The 16,681-nt window shown below is 42.5% G+C and overlaps 1 protein-coding gene across 1 annotated transcript in view; it reads left to right on the top strand.

Annotated features, from left to right (window-relative positions):
• The first annotated feature begins 1,654 nt into the window (after window positions 1–1,654).
• STOX2 (storkhead box 2) overlaps window positions 1,655–16,681 on the top strand; it is a 176,211-nt gene continuing 161,184 nt past the window's right edge. Inside the window, exon 1 of the mRNA XM_044225642.1 lies at window positions 1,655–1,677. The gene's annotated coding sequence lies outside the window, so the exon portion shown is untranslated. The remainder of the gene's footprint in view (window positions 1,678–16,681) is intronic.

Genomic DNA, 16,681 nt, shown 5'->3' with positions numbered 1-16,681 from the left:
TGAATATACACTGATAATTCATGATAATAATTACATGGAAATAATTTGAAATATGTCCGAGTTCTTTTGGTTCTTATACGTTACATATGATAAAATGGCACATATATATTATGCAGATTATATGAATATAGAATCCATAGAACTTTTTGGTATGAATTATGAAATGATAAACTTTCAGGATACCCCAATTCTATTGGTATTGGGCCCATAGCTAGTTTTGGTGAACACTCTAAGGGGTTTTGCTTGTTTTTCTTAAAAAAACAAAAACAAAAACAAAACAAAACAAAACAAAAAAAACCTTAGAGGAACAGAGGAGGCTGGTGGTACAGAAAGACTCAACAGGCAAAGATTCCTTTCTTTTTCCTGGTGTGTGTGTGTGTGTGTGTGTGTATGTATGTCTTAGGGATGGAGAAGTTAAGGGGAAGGGGGGATGGCAAAAATAATTTTGCTTTTTGGAATCAAGTCTTTGGTACCTAGATTGCAATGTTCTAATACCTTTGTCGTTCGAGGTAGGCAGTGCGTATGAAAGGTGGAATTTTTTGAGAATGGATGGACAATCGAAAACAATGCTTCCTACCCTCTTTGGAAAACTCTGTGTTTGTCTCAAATATCTTTGCTTTGCCCTTGTCCTTGTACAGTCGACTCTTGTTACCTGAAGAGTGGATTTTCGTGGCTGTTTGTTTCCCCTTCCGCGGGCGGGCTCGGGTTTGGTTTCCCCACCAGGGGGCGAGCAAAGAAAAGCGGTCAGTGCGACCCTGCACCGGCCGCGGTGATGCTTTCCTAGCACAGGTGTGAGGTCTCCTGTGTGAGTGCGTGGGTGGCGGACGCTGTTTGTTGTGTTTTGACTGTATGAAACTGCCGTCGTTTTCACTTGGCTTCTTAGAAGTCCTTTAAAAATGACTGTAACGTAAGGGGCACCTGCCCGGCTGGCTCAGCCGCGACTCTTGATCTCGGGACCGCGAGTTTGAGCACCACGCTGGGTGTAGACATGACTTAAGTAAAACTTAAACGAATTAAAAAAAACCCAAATGATTATATAGATGGCAGTTTTGGTGGAAATTCGAGTACTGTGGGGTTTGTCTACTCTGCATATTTCAAAATTGCCAGAACGCCCCGCTTCCGTGCCCTGAGATTTGGTCTTAATCTAGTCATAGGGTTACAGAAATGCTTAGGAGTGTGATTGCAGTATGTCTTAGAGACACGGTGCAGATCCGTGGGAGAGAGTTTTTAACGCAACATCACTGATCATCAGAACCCTGCAGCTCCCTGGTCCCTCCCCAGCCCCGCTAACTGTCCAACCTGTTTCTTCTTTTCTTTTATTTAGTGTGGGGGTGGGGGGAGAGAGAAAGAGAGAGCACACGCAAGAGTGGGGTAGGGAGGAGCAGAGAGAGAGTCTGTTGAGCAGGGAGTCTGATTCCACGGTTCTGAGATCATGACCTGAGCCGAAGGCAGATGCCCAACCAACTTAGCCACCCAGGTGCTCCCTGTTTCTTATTTTAAAGTAAGATTCACTTGGAAGTTGCTTCCCTCACTATTTTGGAACAACTTTTTATTCATTTATTTAGTTCCAGTTTTAGGAAGCTGTCATTGACACACAGCCTCGCACAGGTCGAAGGAGTACCGCGTAATGATTGGACGATACCCACGGTGCGAAGGGGACCACAACTTTTTAAACAGGTAAGAGGTTTAGAAAACAGGAGCAGGAAAAATAAACAGTTCATTAAAGCATTCTGAAATATATACCAGAGGATGGCGGAGAGGAACTCTGTTTTAAGAAGCTATTACTGGATGAGCAGTGAAAAAAGCAGTCGAGTTGGTTTTGTGCTAATCAAGATTTGAAAAATCATGGGCAGGATAAACACGTCTATCGGGCCATCTAGTTTCCCACGAAGGCATAGCAACTTCAGAGCGTCCTTCATAGGGAAAAAAATGCACCTGTGAAATTATGAATACTGGCATCGCTTTCAGCAAATGCTCTGTTTTTGCTGGTGTGTGGCTTATGTAATTAATTTCCTCATATAAACCCTGTTTAAAAAAAAACACACAACTACTAGATGGGTAATGAAGTCACTCGATCTCTTTGAGCTCATTACAACATATAGTCAGCAGAATGTAACGCACAGGTAATTCCCTGTTTCCCTGGTAGTTCTTACTGCCTTCAATGATTGGAGTGTTTAAGAAGCCCACCTTGGAATTATTGTTCTTGGCTTCCTGCGAGATTGTGTCTTTGCAAGAATGTATTAGCCCAGCTTATTTAGATGGGACCTAGCCCCTATCAGTTTACTAGTTCCTTACTGCACGACTAAACTGATTTTTCAGATGCTTTGAATGGTGTATGGAAGACTCTTGGTTTACTAAAAAAGCAAACACGAAAACTCTGAGCCTTACGGTTAACTGCTATCAGTTTACCTTTAATTACCTCCTGAAGAACCTGTTAATGATTCATTACTTATAAAAATAAATTATAGGTACCCTGCAACCCTGTTTGTAGTTTCTTTAAAGTTTTTGATTTGGCTTCCACCAGGAAAATGGGCGTGTGGCAAAAATACGGACCTGTGAACCAAATTGCTTTGTAATTTTATATATTTAATAAAGTATACTACAGCGCTGTGTGCCCGTGGGGTCAAGCTGAGGTGGAGGGAAACACTTGAGGACAGAAATTATGGCTTCCTATAACACACCGTGTTGGGTGTCCACGCTGTGGCCCATGACAGAGGGCTAACGGGCTTGCTATCCTGGTTTGTGGGGTTTAGATGCACGATGGTTTTTTTTATTCGTGGCCTTTGAAACTGGCTCGAGTTTGCAGTCATTTCTCAGATAAAATAGGTCACAGTGAGTCCCAAACTCCTTTTCTCTTTACCCCCCAAGAAAACCCTTTTTCAAATAAAATGATAGTATCCCAATTTATAAGGATGAAAGCAAAGGCCCCCGTTTTGGGAGGGGGAGGGAGAGTCTCAGAAGCTTGTCCGCATGTCTCCCACAGGGGCATTGCCCTGACCTAGAGGACTCCTCAGAACTTGGCGTGAAAGCCCATGAAATAGAAGATTAAGTTGTTTTTGTGTCTGAGTGCAAAAGCATTTCTAAGGACGGAAGCATTTCTGGGCCTTCATGGGAACAAACGTGAATTCAGGGATTGATGAACTTGTCCTCTAAAGCGCCAGAGAGTAAATGTTGTCAGTGTTGTGGGCCATATGGTCTGCGTCATAGCTTCTCAGTCCTGCCACTGTGATGCCACAGACCTATGTGATTGTTGAGCGTGGCTGTGCGAGAAGGCTCTGTTTAGGGACACCAAAATCTGAATTTCAAATGATATTCACCTGCAATGAAATTGTAGGGTTTCGATTTTTTTCGGCCTCTTGAAGATGGACAGACAAGTCTTGGATCCTGGGCCACGGAACTGGATTTGGTGTGTGTCCTAGTTCGCTGGGTCCAGCTTTAGTCACTCTATAGATATTTTTGGGGGCGGGGGAAAGAGGAAGTTGTATGTGTCTCGTTGAAGTTCAGATAAAGGCGTTTGTCATTTATTTCAGCTGTTCTGACAACCCCTTTCCCCTGTTCTGAGACTACTGTAGATGTCTGCTTTGTGTTAATTCCTGACACAAATGTCCATGGCTAAGACACAGTTAAATATAGACCTGCATGCTAGGCCATCGACCTAGGTTACAAAGTAGCTCAGCTGCTGGGTATCAAAATGAAAAATCTGTTATTTTCGATTTAGTATTTGCTTTCTTTCCAGTGTCTTCTGTTTCCTTCTTAAGAGACATTTTCCCAAGAATAGATTTAAAACTCAGGCTGGAGAAATGTAGGGTCAGTCTCCCGAGTTTCTCACGTGGTCTGCACCTGTTCCGGTCCCACCCTGAGTGCAGAAGAGTTGGAAAAGTGCAGGAAGAGAAAGCAAAAGACGGTGCACCATGGATCTGCACACACACGTGCAGACAGGCTCTGTGACCCCGTGCACACGTGTGCTAGGACCCATATAGCTGAACAAGACTAATGCTCTTAGAATAGGCAGGCTACCCTGATATTTGATATTCTGCTTTCTTCTTCTTTTTTTTTTTTCATCATTACCCATGCCGACCAATGAAATTGATGTAATGACTCATAAAGGATCAGGAGGGTGCCGGGTTGATGAACATGGCCTTGTGTCTTGGATCGCAACGGATCTGAATCCTCTCTTCATGGCTTTGGGGAACATTTGAGGCTTCTGCGCCAGGACTGACACTTCCATCTGTGAGCATTTTATAAGGACGGCCCTGGTTGTATGGTCTGCAAAAGTGATGGGCTTGACAGCAGGCAGAGAGACCAGCAAGGTGGCAGTTGACATGTCCATCAAGAGTTGACGGCCATTCTAAGCGAGGTGGTGGTTGTGGAGGTGCAGAGGGGGAAAGAGCCAGAAGCTGGGTATGGGGTGGAGAGGAAGGCTGTCAGGATGCAGACTCAATGTCCAAGTGAGTCTCCTTGAGTCTCTATGCCTTACCTATAAAGCCGTAGTGGGGATAGGTACCCATTTCCCGTGTGGTGCGAGGTTTTCAAAGATAGTGGCATAAGGTAGACATTTTCCCCTCGCCTCCCCCAGGCAGAGGTGGGCCCAGATCTCTGCAGCTCAGCCCTGGCAAGACCCTGAGCTCTCTACTGGGACCCAGCTCCTTGCGTCCTTCACCTGTCACGTGGGGACAGGAACACTGCTGCCTAGAGCAGCTGCAAGGATTAAGTGAGAGGAATTAAGAAAGGGCATCTGCAGTGCCCATACTGTGTGCTCCCCGAGTGGCCGGTAGAGAGGAGAGGCAGCACATGGCCTGTCCTTGGCCACCTTTAGATTTTTTTTTTTTTTTTTTTGACAGAGAGAGATCACAAGTAGGCAGAGAGGCAGGCAGAGAGAGAGAGAGAGGAAAGCAGGCTCTCTGCTCAGCAGAGAGCCCGATGCGGAACTCGATCCCAGGACCCCGGGATCATGACCCGAGCCGAAGGCAGCAGCTTAACCCACTGAGCCACCCAGGCGCCCCCCTTGGCCACCTTTAAATGCCAGACCCCTCCCCTTCGAATCATTCCTGTTAACAATGGCTACTTTAAAAAATCGTTTTTATTACTATATATGTATTTCTTTTTTTTGCATCATCTCTGTATTAGTCTTCATGGGCTGTGATAACAAAATACCATTAAACTGTGTGGCTTAAACAACAAGAATTTAATTTCCCACTGTTCTGGAGGCTGGGAAGGCCAAGATCAAGCTGCTGGCATGCTTGGCTCTAGGTGAGGGCTCTCGTCCTGGCTTGCAGATGTCTGCCCTCTTTGTGTCCTCTTATGGAGGACAGAGCATCTGCTCTGGTCTCTTCCTGTTGTAATAAGGACACAAATCTTCTTGTAGGGGACGCACCCTCATGCCCCCATCTAAACCTAATCACCTCCCCAAATCCTGCTCCCCAAATACCATTACACTGGGAGTTAAGTCTTCAACATAGGAATTTTTTTTTTGGCAGGGGGAGACACAAAAATTCAAGCCATAGCACTAATTTCTTGGTTTCCATTTTTATAGAAGAGCAAAATGGAAATTAATACTCAGAAGGTTAGTGAGTCCCCATATTTGCTTTTGTCAAGACCCTATATCGTTGTCACCAAAAGGGCGAATCCCAGTTAGTTTCTCTCTGAGCTGAGGGGCAGGTTTTTTTTTTTTTAAAGATTTTATTTATTTGACAGAGAGAAATCACAAGTAGGCAGAGAGGCAGGCAGAGAGAGAGAGGGGAGAAAGCAGGTTCCCCGCGGAGCAGAGAGCCCGACGCGGGGCTCGATCCCAGAACCCCGGGATCCTGACTCGAGCCGAAGGCAGAGGCTTTAACCCACCGAGCCACCCAAGCGCCCCTGAGGGGCAGGTTTTAAAGACAGGAAGAGGGATTGAAAAGGAGCAGACACCGCAGCAAGGGGAATAGTTCAACCAGCTGATTCGCAGGTTGAAATTGACTTCTTTTTTTTTTTTTAAGATTTTATTTATTTATTTGACAGAGAGAAATCACAAGTAGATGGAGAGGCAGGCAGAGAGAGAGAGAGAGAGAGAGAGAAGCAGGCTCCCTGCTGAGCAGAGAGCCCGATGTGGGCCTCGATCCCAGGACTCTGAGATCATGACCTGAGCCGAAGGCAGCGGCTTAACCCACTGAGCCACCCAGGCACCCCTGAAATTTCCACACAAAAATGTACATCTTATGACTTGTCATCTGTTCGTCCTATCCAGCCACCCCAAGCACAGCTCTAGTCCCATGATGGCAATGATGTTTGGTTGTAGTAGTGTGTGTGTGTGTGTGTGTGTGTGTGTGTGTGAGTAACTGTTATGTTATTTGCTGTTGCGTGTTGGCTAGTGTTGTTATGATAGGACTGTGCCCCCCCCATAGTGATCAGGGCCAGAAGTGTGGGAGTTGGTCAGACTTGCTCAAGATCACATCACAAGTTAGTGACAGAGCTGAGATTGAACCAGAACTGATACTCAAGCCGTGTGTAACTGTCACCTCTTGCTACTTCCTACAACCTCCTGGGTAGTTGAAAAGCACTTGTCTAAACCTTATCTTTGAGGCTGGATAACAGAGCTTCCTGCTTCAGCTTCCCATGTCCTGCCAGCTCTGTCACATTTGATCTTGCCATTTTGTGTCTCAGTTTTAAGTGTTGGGGAAATTTTAGGGGGTAAATTTTTCCTTCTTCTAGGGAAGTGTCAAACGTTCTGCCCCTGTCATTTAATGTTAAATTCTGTAGGATGTTAGGAACAAGCTTATATTCATTGGGGGATTAAAACTAATTATTCAGTGCATTGGCCAGATTTGTCTAAAATAAAGCAAATTAAAATTTAACTTTTGCTTTCTTGAAATACTGTTTGGGCAGAGACTTGTGTAGGAGGAGAGTAAAGAAACATGGCTGATAGAAAACCATTTTTAAAAAAGCAAAAAGTGAAGAAGTTATTTTTCTGAGCCTCCCAAAGACTCGGGATAAGTATTCATTTCTCTTTTGAGGCCCGTATCCCAAGAATATCTCCCCATTTATGAAATGCTATTATTTTTCTAGGCTCAGCTTCTTACAGTGTTTGGAGTTTGGGAATTGCTTTTGTGGAACTATATTCTTCAAGTCAAGTGTGTTTATTTCATCAAAGCTTGGAATATAGGTGCCTGGGCCCAGGGGTGGCCACTTGGCCTCACAACTCCATTTTTAAAAATATTTATTTGAGAGAGAAAGAGAGAGAGAGAGAACACAGCATGCAGGGTGAGGGGAAGGGGCAGAGGGAGAGGGAGAAGCTAACTCCCCACTGAGCAGGGAGCCTGATGCAGGACTCGATCCCAGGACCATGGGACCATGGGATCCAGGACCCAGGATCATGCCGTGAGCTGAAGGCAGACCCTTAACCGATTGGCTACCCAGGTGCCCCAAATGTCTCCCAGTTACAAAATTGGATGTTTCTGTCGCTTCTGTCAGGGCATTGCTGGTTCAGTGCACGCACATCATTCCCAACTACAATTGCGTGTTTAAGGGTTTATCCTCCTCATGTGACTATAAAGCCTGAGAGGGTAAGGACCACGATCGTCTCAGACACGCATGTTCAGTGTCTTGTGTGTAGTCACAAGAGGGACTGATGGGGCGATAAATGTGGAACGTTATGCCTTGTTTGGAATAAGGTATAGATTCGATTAATGCCCGTGGAGTAGCTATGTTCTTTTCTTACTTTTAAGTTGTGTTTATTTACTTAAAAGTTGAGGACTAACAAGATGCAGTGAAAGACGTGAAGTGCATTAAGTATATGGCTCAATGATTTTATGTATCTCTGCACACTCACTATATATATGTATATATATGTATGTACATGCACACACACATACATTCTATGCGACAGCCAGTCAAACTGAGATCTAGAAATTCCTGGCACCCCTAAGGGTAAGGTAGGGAGATATCTGTGTTATATATTCTAGCAGTAAAATTCATTTACTCAGCTTTGATTCTAGAACACTTACCCGTACATAGCATTATGCTACCTTCCAAGGGAAACCTACCAAGAATAAGGTATATTCTGCCCTTCAGGAGCCTCCTTATTTGTTTTGCAAGGCAGGACTCAACACGAAATCATCTGGTAACTGGATGTTTACCAAAATTAGCCCTGTAGACCAATGGTTCTGGATTTTTATGCTTGTATTTATTTTTTTAAATGACAGCATCCATTCTTCAAATTAACACCTCCCCGGAGACCAACATAGACAACAAACAAGCGGAGGGATGTTTGGGTTGAAGCTGGAGTAAGGAGCCCCTCTCTGCCCAGGAATAAGTGCTATGGGGATTCAAAGCGGAGGATTCCTGCCGCCCGAGCAGATAGGGAAGACTCTGGGACTGGGGACTGGAGACGAATGGCATATACCCCAGGCCTGGGAAGCTCAGGACAGCGAGAGGAGGGGAGAGTGGCCCCCCAGCCTGGGAGAGACATGGAGGGAGAAGGAGCTGCTGTCTGGATCGGTGTCATGGAGGGAACCCCTGCGAGGTGGGTCCCGTGGGAGGGTGCCGGGCAGGGGGTAGTGGGGACCGAGGAGCCGCACTAGCCCCGGGGGTGACACAGAGTGAGGGTGACACAGAGTTATCCCAGCCAGCATTACAGCAGATCTCCTCATGCATTTCGTTTCACTTTTACTCCAGACAGAGAGGTCGGCTCTTTTGAGAGCCAGATCAGCCCGAGAGAGTAATTTCAGGGGAGGGAAGGTACGTGAGTTCCGCCTGTGGGGTGCTCCAGGGTCCGGGCAGCGAATCAATGACACCACGTGACACCGTTTCCTGGAGCCATCTGAAGACCTTCAGCCCTGAGCCCAGGTCTTGGACTTCAAAGGGGGGGGGTTTGCAAATAATGTGCGCAGAGACTAAAGCGAAAGGCACGAAGGTGCATTTATATTTCCAGCCTTCTAAGGACACATTGGCGGTGTGAGCTCTCCCAATGCTAGATGGAAAGTCCACTAGGAGGCTCAGATGCCCTGTGTCTGTTTAGACCAAGGCGGAGTGAGCTAGTGTTTACCTGTGGGTGTGGCCTGTGTTCCTGCAGGTGAGTAGCTGGTCATTAAGTGTTAAATGACAGTTTACCAGAGGGATCCCACTCCCTGAATTGGGCTTTGCAGCAACTTCTGCATGTCAGCAAAGGTGAGCGAGCCCACACTGATGAAAATGATGCTCTATCTGGTTCTAGAAGAGGCTCAGAATTGAAGGGATTCAACTTTAGAAAGTAGTTGTGAAAAATAATTCTTGTGGTTGTAGATGGCAAAATTGATTATGTTTCCATTTGCAATTTTTTAATTCCTAAATTCAATATTTTTGTGATTTAGTTCTACAAATGCAACAAATATGTGACAGACATGGATTGAGTGTCAAGTGTATACCAGGTGTGGTCCCGTGAGGTCAAGACATAGTGGTGAACAGAATTGCCAAAGTTCTTGCTTTCATGGAACTTGTATTATTGTGTAATAATTCTAATGTTTTTCTATAGTCTCATTAACAAGGTGAAATAAGGGCTTAAGAAAGCATAAGTGGGTGGCTCAGTCATTAAGTGTCTGCCTTCGGCTCTGGTCATGATCCCAGGGTCCTGGGATCGAGCCCCACATTGGGCTCCCTACTTAGCGGGAATCCTGCTTCTCCCTCTCCCACTCCCCTGGCTTGTGTTCCCTCTCTCGCTGTCTCTCTGCCAAATAAATAAATAAAATCTTTAAAAAAAAAAAGAAAACATAAGCAACTCATTTGGCTGAAGTCTCAGTGGATTTTCAAGTATGTAAAATTTGGGGAAGATAAAGATATTGTGAGAAAAAGTAGGTATAAAGGTGAATTCCAATTCAACAGGTTAATACTCTTTTGCTGTCCGTATGTTAGTAGCATTGTACAACTTTCTCTCTGTCTCCGTCTCAGTATTTCAGAATTCTTCCACGATTACTAACAGATATTTTTAAATACCTCATTTCATGTGGAAAATAAATAGAATTTGACAGCCAATAACCATAGCCAAGGATATACATGGACAAAGTATTCAAATATCAGTGATGTCAAAGTGTGTCGTCCATAGACCAGGAAGGTTTTGAGTGATTTTCACAATAAAAAAAAAAAATCTGAAAAATGTATGTGAAACTTTAGCCATTTCTTTTATGTTTAGCTGTTAGAGTAAAGATGTATATTAAATTACTAAATGTTTAGTGACACACAGACGCATAGGACATTAATGTGATCCAGGGGCTAAAACACTCTCACTTTTTATGATTTCTTGAGGATAGTGAGGGAGCAGAGCACATAAGCAAATGAGAGGAAAGGCATTTCGTGAGAATTGTCTACCTGAAAACCAAATAAAGTAAACGTGTTAAAATAATCAGCACATGTGCTTCTCTCTTATTTATAAAAAAGCAATCGGTTCTTAGAGAGGGTTATTAAAAAAAAAATGCAACCCGAACTTGTAATCCTTTCCTTAAATAGAAAAACACTAGTATTAAAAAGAAGATGATTAACTACCCAATGTTTTATTTGGAGTTTCACTTCAAACCCAAGTATTCTTGGTGGTTTCTAAACTTGGTGCTAAGGAATTTTTCTGTTCCAAATTAAAAAATACCATAATTTGTCAGTTATTTTAACACTTCTTAAATTTATATTTTAGGGAGAATTTAGAGAATAACAATGCAAATAAACTAAGAACTATGTGTGACATTAGCAGAAGAAAAGTAATTTTCCTAAAGGTCCCTTACCTAATATACATCTGTCATTTTTTAAATTCAAAATTGGAGATCACTGAATGTACTAGCTTGAGTGCTTAGAAATGTTCTGTTTTGTTTTGTTTTAGAAAAAAAAAATCCCCCTCAAACCAAAAAAATCCTAGATTTTCTTGTTTGAAGTTTCATTACTATAAGGCTAATAGCATGAGAGAAATTTTCAAAAAGGAAAAAAATCCATCCATTATTTCATAATCCATTCATTCCACATTTCTCATACGACAGTGTGTTTTCTCGTAATTGTAATGAAAGTTGACTCATAGTTCTATGCATTTGTTCTTCCTCAGTTAATATATATCAACATTATTAATATATTTATATGTTATATGAAAATACATATTATAGATATAAAATAAATATATGTTGTGCGGGGCACCTGGGCAGCTCAGTTGGCTGAGCGAGCTGCTGGTTTTTTTGGCTCAGGTTGTGGTCTCGGAGTTCTGGGGTTAGGTCCCATGTCAGGCTCCCCACTCAGTGGGGAGTCTGCTTGTCCCTCTGCCCCTCCCTCTGCTTATGCTCACATTGTCTCTCAAATAAATTAATAAAATCTTTAAATAAAAAAATAAATATATGTTGATACATGGCAGTGTATGTCTATATGTACATAGGTACATAGGTATATAAAGTCATATTGTCATTATCAGTTTTACATAGTATAGGCATGACATTTTTGAGAAAAAATTGTTGTTTAATTTCATCCATACCCAGTTCCAATTTCTTTCTTTTTTTCATTATAAGATTTTATTTGTTTTTTTGAGAGAGAGACAGACAGAGAGAACACAGAGGAGCAGAGGGAGAAGCAGCCTCCCTTTTGAGCAGGGAGCCCTTTGTGGGGCTCGATCTCAGGACCTGTGGGGCTGGTATCATGACCTGAGCCGAAGGCCGACGTGTAACTGACTGAGCCTTCCAGGCACCCCCAGTTCCAATTTCTTCTCTAAAAAGTCTAATACATTTTTTTTTTTATAAAAACAAAACCAGTATGCAATTTGGTGACTTTGTATTTGTTGAGTGTTCTGGAATATCAGTCACGAGTAGTTATTAGGGTAGTGGTCATTGTTTTTTTTTCTCTTCTTCCCCTCTGAACCTGTCCTGGGGAGTTCCCATGGTCCAGTTGAACATTTTGATGCTGAAAAATGTCTTCAGGAAACCAACAGTGGATTTCTTAGAAAAACAAACCTATGAACTCATTTCTCTCTGTAGGTTGCCTGACATTTGTAGGTGAGTGAAACCGAGGTGAACAATTGCTTTATTTTACTCTAAAATCAGCAGTTTTACTCATTTAATCTTCTTGTATTTAAAGTCTTTTTTTTTTTTTAAATAAAACTGAGTAACTTTCACTGTACCTAATGCAGTTCGTCTTTCTTCTCTCACTTTGGTTTGACAACTTGATTATTGAATTGTGAAAAATAATCCTGGGTTCAGAAAATTTTTACTGTGAGGGATACCAAAAAAAAAAAAGTCATGTTAAATAAGTAAAATAAGTTGTTGCTTGTGTTAAAAGTCAAGGTGAGTCGTTTAACTGCATCTATTAAAAAACAATTCTTGTGTTGATTACCTCTGGTAGAGATTATGGATTGGATGCTAAAATCATTAATAAAAATATCTCTAAATTATTTTAAATTATTCAGCTTCATCTCACCACAGAGTTAGCAAGCTCGTTCATTCCACAAAAATTTATTGGGCACCTCACCTACTATGTGTTGAGTAAAAATTTTATTAGACATAAATGTGACTGAAATGTGGACTCTGACCCCGGGCTAAAATGTTAACTTCACAGATAAAGTTCATCTGTAAAATAAACTTTACACATTACCAATAACATCATTAAATTCTCACAAGAATCTCATAAAGCAGATGTTGTTTCATTTATTTTAACGATGAAACGGAAACACAGAAAACATAGTAGTCTCCCCAAGGCTGTCGCTAATGAAGTTCCTTAGATTACCAATCAGGTGACCTTCGTAAGCTACTGAGAAGACTGACAATCTAAAAAGAACACTAAGACCATTGCGGCTAAATACAAAATAGAAAATAATGCTTACCATTAGGGAAGTACCGCAGAAGTGGTGAGGGGTCCAGAAGAGGGAGAGATGGCTTCCGGGCAGGGGATGGACGAAGGATTACCACGGGAACCCGGCTAGATGGGCTTTACTGGGGAAGGTCTTTCCGTCCAGCCCTGGGAAAGCTTCAGTGAAGTTTAAGCCAGGGAGGGCATGAACATGGGAGGACTGGAAATAGGAGTAGTCAGCAGTTCCATTTGTCTGGGGTACAGAATGTGCCTCATGGAGTTTTTAGAGATCCAGCCAGAAACAATGGAAAAGAGACACATATTCCAAGTCTTTGATGGCAGATCAAGAAGTTTGAACTTTGTGTCCTAGGAAGTGAAGACCATTTAGGGTCTTCAAGCAGAGGTGTGATTAATCTAGGAGGAGTTTCAAACATAAGACTTGGAAACTCAAATGCCTATAAATACCAGGCAGGTAACAAGTGAAGTGGAAAGGATGTGGAAAGGAGAGGATGTCTTCTCTTGGGGATCGTTGTCATCATTGCTTTAGGAACCCGTCCTCTTACCCTAATGCAGATGTATTGTTGTCTTATGCATACGTGCTTTATTGTCACAAATTACATCTTTATACCACGTGTGCTTCTCGATATAGTTTATAATTATTGTTTTATGTAGTTGTTTTTTCACATCATATACCCAAAAAGGAAATAAGTAAGTACACGTTAATATTGGCTTTTTTTTTTTTAAAGATTTTACTTATTTATTTGACAGAGAGATCACAAGTAGGCAGAGAGGCAGGCAGAAAGAGTGTGGGGGAGGGAATCAGGCTCCCCACTGAGCAGAGAGGCCGATGTGGGGCTTGATCCCAGGACCCCGAGATTGTGACCTGAGCTGAAGGCAGAGGCTTAACCCACTGAGCCACCCAGATGCCTCAATGCTGACTTTTATATTTACCCATGTAGTTACCTTTGCTAGTGTTTTTATTTCTTCATGCAGATCCGGTTACTGTAGTCTCCTTTCATTTCAGCATGAGACATTCTGTAGCATTTCTTGTAGGGTAGTTTACCAGCAACAGGCTATCCCAGTTTTTGTTATTTTGTCAGTTTTGAAGGGTAGTTTTGCTGAATATAGAATTCTTAGTCGGAAAAAAAAAAAAGAATTCTTAGTCGGTAGTATCTTTTATAGCACCTAGATGTCAACCCATCACCTTCTGGTTTCTGTGGGTTCTAACAAGAAACTGGCTGTTAATCTTAGAATGGGCCCTTTGTGTGTGATAAGCCTTTCTCTCTTTCTACTTTTGAGATTCTCTGTGCTTTTCAGTCCTTTGGTTACAGTGTGTCTCAATGTGGTCCTGAGTTTATCGTTCTTGGACTCCCTGGAGCTACGTGAGTACGTATATTAATGTTACGGTCTTCATTTCCCCACATGTTCTATCTACCTCTTTTCCTCCTTTCTAAACTGGCTCACCTATTATGCACATGTTGGTATGCTTGTGGTGTTCTTTGAATTTCTTAGGCTCTGTTTATTTTTCTGCATTCTCTTTTATGTGCTGCTATGATTAGGTAACTTCAATTCATTTACCTTTAAGTTCACTAGTTCTTTCTTCTGTTTGCTCACATCTGTTGTTGAGCTCCTCAGTTTCAATGGTTAGACTTCTCAACTCCAGAATTTCAGTTGCTCTCTCCTTCTGTCTCCTTATTCCTCCCTCCCCTGCTTCGTGTGTGTGTGTGTGTATGATAATATGTCTCTGTTTATCGATATTTTATACTTGGTGAGACACTCTTTTCTTGATTTCCTTCAGTTCTTTGTATAAGGTTTCTTTAGATTTTTGAGCATATTTAGAATAACTAATTTAAATTCTGTCTAGTAAGTTCAATATCCGGACTTCCTCAGAGACAGTTTCTATTAATTTCTTTTTTTTCCTCATATATGGGCCCATACTTTCTTGTATCTTTGCATGCCTTATAATTATTTGTTAAAAACTGGATGTTTTGAATACTGTAATGTGGCTACTTTGGAAACCAGATTTCTCCTTCACAAGTGGTTCTTGCCTTTGGTGGCTTAGTGACTTCTCTGCACTAATTTTTGTGAGGTTTGTATTATTTGTCAGATAAGGTCACTGAAGTCTTAGCTTAGTGATCAGCTAACAATTTGACAGAGATTTCCTTAAACATCTCAAGCAGACAGAAATAGTAGTAATAGTAATAATAACAATAAGAAGAAGTAGGAGGAGGAGGAGATGGAGAAGAAGAAGAAGAAATAAATTTTTAAAAAGAAAAAAACCACAGAGTAGGCTGTGTACTGGGGCCTGCCTTCACCACTCAGCAGTTTACGACTCTGCCTTAGCCTTCACTTGCTGCTTGCTCATGGCCTAAAAGTCAGGTGGAAGTGAGAGATAGGGGCCTTCTCTGGTCTTTACTGAGCATACCCTGCCTTGGACATGTGTAGGAACTATTAAATTCCCAGCAATATGTGAGAGTTTTCAAAGTCTTTATTTCCCAAAGTGTCTCATTCCCAGCCTTTTCTTCCAGGCTTTTTGGTACATCTGTTATTTGTTCCAAAGAGTATCCCTTACCCCTCGTGGCAGCAGAAAATTCATTTGCCTTTAACAGGTTTGATTAATGCATCTTGGGTACTCACGTCTTCACTCAGGGAGAGCTCTGAATTAGGGGAAATAAAGATAAACCCTTTGCACCAGTCCTTCAGGGAGCCACCAGACAGATCCAGAAACAAATAACCATAATTATTTGGAAAGAAGGTCTGCGCTACTCCTTCTGGCACCAGGAACCCACACCAGGCAAGTTGGTTGCGCCTTCAAGACCACCACTGAGCTAGGTTGAGGGCATGGGGTTAGGGTAAGTTAAAATGCCACAAATCTCTGCTACGGATACTTAGACACCATTTTCTTGGTTTTATGTTCACCTGGTTACTGTAAACATTTAATTAGTTTCCAGATTTTGGGTGAAGTTGACTCTGACAGTTTTTATCAGCTGTTCATGGAGGGTCTAGCCCGTATTCCCCACTCCACTGTTTCCGGTGATGTCACTCACGTACCATAGGAGTATTGTACACCTCAAAGAAAACATATATATGTGCTAAGTACAAAATGCCTCCTGACTCTGCTACCTTTGGCATAGAACAAATTGGGGAGGGGAGTGATTGAATGAGAAGAAAGGAGAAGGAAATGGGGAGATATTGACCACCCCGGCCCCAGGGTACCAAAACTCAGCACAGCCCTCCTGGCAAGTTACACAGTTCATGTGTCTGTTCTATTAGCGGAAAGGTGTTTGGTCACCCGTCACAGAAAACCTGGTTAACGCTAGTTCAGACAGATAGGAATTTATTTGACTCACATAACAAGAAACCTGGGATGGACAGGGAAGAGCTAGAGAAGTAGACCAATGATGCTGTCAAGAATGCAGGCCCCATCTGTCTTTCTCTTCTAGCATCATTAAAATATCATCTCTTACATATTCTGTTGTTGCCTTTTAATCTCAAGGTGGCTGCTGTAGCTCTAGATAGCTCCTGTGTGTTCAAGGCAGAGGACTGGTACAAGGCCTTTTCTTGATGACTTCTAAAAAATATTGGGACAGAAATCCTTTTCAGAAAACTTCTTATATTGCATTAGCCAAGAATAGGTTGCCTGCCCTCTCCCGTCAGTCACTGGACAAAAGGAATGAGATTTACCACAACCCTTTCCTTAGGGCCCAAGCAAGGTCTGTCTGTCAAGAGGTCAATGGATCAAGGTCAAGTAAGCCAGGAAGAAAGAAGGAGGCTAGGTATTCAGTTGGCAATGGAAGTGGTGGTCATAGGCGGAAACTAGGAGAGTTGGCTGTTGAGGCTGGGAGGTGGCAGCTGGCTGGCTGCTTTGTTCTAGACATGCCCAGATGGGAGCAAGCTGTCATAGTTATGGGGGAAGGAAGGTTAGGAATGA

The sequence above is a fragment of the Neovison vison genome, chromosome 11, assembly GCF_020171115.1.
Source record: "Neovison vison isolate M4711 chromosome 11, ASM_NN_V1, whole genome shotgun sequence".
Lineage (NCBI taxonomy): Eukaryota > Metazoa > Chordata > Mammalia > Carnivora > Mustelidae > Neogale > Neogale vison.
This window is presented reverse-complemented; position numbering and strand designations above follow the sequence as displayed.